This window comes from Penaeus chinensis, chromosome 22, assembly GCF_019202785.1.
Source record: "Penaeus chinensis breed Huanghai No. 1 chromosome 22, ASM1920278v2, whole genome shotgun sequence".
Taxonomy (NCBI): Eukaryota; Metazoa; Arthropoda; class Malacostraca; order Decapoda; family Penaeidae; genus Penaeus; species Penaeus chinensis.
In genome coordinates this window covers 27796784-27799283 of record NC_061840.1, presented here as the reverse complement: position 1 = coordinate 27799283, position 2500 = coordinate 27796784, and the positions used below count along the sequence as shown (strand labels likewise).

Sequence of the window (2500 nt, the reverse complement as noted above, 5' to 3'; positions counted from 1 at the left end):
AGAGGTTCAAATTAACAGATTTTGATATCATAATTGTTTTCAAAGTAGAAAAATATATTTACATACATACAAACATGATATAAACATGTATGGTTACATTTTGCTCCTGAAACCTTAATCTATGTTTGAAGAATACTTACAAATTCAATTTCATAACTACCTAACTCATGCATGATGAAATTTATATACAGAATCAACCATTGGATAATGAAAAAAATAAGTAAAAAAAAAATGTTTTCTAACACCCTTTTCTAAAAAATAAATGAAAAAAAAACATAATCGTAAACAACATTACATCACTTTCTTCAAACACTCTAAAAAAATACAGGAAGCATGCAAGTCGGGAATTCCTTCAATCTTTATCAGCCTTGACAAATCATCCTCAAGGTCTGAAAGCTAATCTGTGACAAGTTACCATAAAACACACAGATTATATGCAAAATACACACTCTCACACCTAAACCACGAACAAATCCACCACTCCAACAGCCAAAATAGACTCCCACACCGCCGTGCATCATCGCCTGTCTCTCGTGGCACTTTTAAATCCCTCCATCGCCGTGCCATGTTATGCCATGTAAACAAAACGGAGGCGATGGCCTTTCCCTCCTCGACCGCTCTTTTCTCCCGCGGGGCCTTAATTACCCCTTCTTTCACACCTACCAGTGCCAATGTATGCCGTGACCTCGCGATTTTTCCTTCAACACTCCATAAAAAACTCACACCACCGTCGTTTTTTAGAGGCAACACTTCACAAAATAGCACGACGGGAACTCGGCCATTGCGCCCTCAGCACGAGAGTATTGACAGACTGACGACGTCGCTGGCGAGGGAGTGCGCGCAGGTGGTCGTCTGCTCGGGCGCCAATTTCGAATCCCGGAAAAGGGAAAATTACCCCTTGGTGTCATTCCCGAAGTCCCGGTGCCATTTTAAAGAGGGTTATTTCCCTTTATTTCAGAACCCCAGAACCATTTTTAAAACGGTTTATAGTCTCTTTATTTCAAACCCAAAACCCACGTTTAAAACGGTTTATTTATTTCAAATGATTTATTTCTTGTTATTTAAAATTCCAGAACCATTCTTAAGATTAATGTTTTTTTTTCGTTTGTTCTACCGAGCTTGTTGGGTGCATCTTGTGACATGCACCACATCCGAATGGGAGTGAAATTCGTGTGTCTTTCTACTGTTCATCGTTCTTTATTAAGTTTGTGGATGTTTGGTTGGTTTCAAATTCCTTTGTACTAGGTGTGGATTTACTTGGCCTCTGAGTGTCACTTGTATTAGCCATAAGGTGAAGGGAAAATTCTGTAACTGCTTCATATTCTAAATGTTATGTTTATGTTAGGAAAGTGATTCCCAGGGGTAAATAAAACCTATAACACAAATAAAACCCACAATTGGTGATGTGTGTGTTGACATATTTACAGAAACATACACACACAGAGACATGTATGTGTGTGTGTGTATGTATGTGTGTGCACAAATTGTTCATGACAGACATTTCTTTCCGATCCCTCTATGGCGCAACGTTCTGCAGAATCTCAAACGTTGTGCAATGTTTCCTTGTTGTGTGGAACCTCAGTCAATAATAGTAAAAAAAAAAGACTGGAACGTTTTTAAAGCCTTCCATTTTCTGTTAATTTATTTAGGGGTAACACAAATATTTAGCAACTGTGTAATATTTATTAATAATGTTATCAGTCATCATATTGCTCCTTGATCTTGGTTCCATATTATTCACCCCTATCGTTTGCAACACTTCTTTGCTAAAAGTTTAATGTATAGATTTAATCTTAATATGAAACTATTTCTTGCGGGGTAAATAACCATGTACGGTAAAAAAAAAAACAGTCCTGATGGCGTGTAAATACGTGTATGTGTATGTGATATTTATTTCAGACAATTCAGATGATGCTTTCAGCTTGAGAAACTCAAAAGATCAAAATCATATTTTTTGTTGAGTGTCAAATATCATTAACGTAATGACTTATTCTACATGCTTATGATATAGCTTTATTTTCAACATTTCTAATTCTATGTCATCATAAATTACTGTTTAGTTTATTAATCAAAATAATAATGTTCCGAATGATGTAATACTCTTATAGACTGCATGATAATGATTTAGGACGGTATGAAGTAGTATATCACCAAATTTTGTCATCCTAACCTAGTCCCCCCCAGAACTGTCTCCATTTTCTCTTAATCGGAATAGCCGCGTTTTCTATGTAGTCAACAAATAGTTTCACTCTCTATTTAGTGTTTGTAACCTGTAAATGAAAGTCAATCCCCCTAAAATTCCATAAATGCAGCGTAGAATAAGGTACGTGACGATCCAAAACATACGTTGGTTGTGGGCCAGTGAGCGGAGATCGTATTTTTTCATCTGTAAATAGGAAAAATTGGCGTCCAGCTTCCAAGGAAATGTTTCAGCCACATACGCCTGAAGAAAACTTTTGAGGAGTAAGCATTATTTTGAGAAAGGGAATGGTCGTGGACC

At 36.8% G+C, this 2500-nt stretch overlaps 1 protein-coding gene across 1 annotated transcript in view; it reads right to left on the bottom strand.

Moving 5' to 3' along the window:
• LOC125036875 (mucin-3A-like) overlaps positions 1-817 on the bottom strand; it is a 186939-nt gene extending 186122 nt beyond the window's left edge. Inside the window, exon 1 of the mRNA XM_047629801.1 lies at positions 664-817. The gene's annotated coding sequence lies outside the window, so the exon portion shown is untranslated. The remainder of the gene's footprint in view (positions 1-663) is intronic.
• Between the last annotated feature and the right edge of the window lie 1683 nt (positions 818-2500).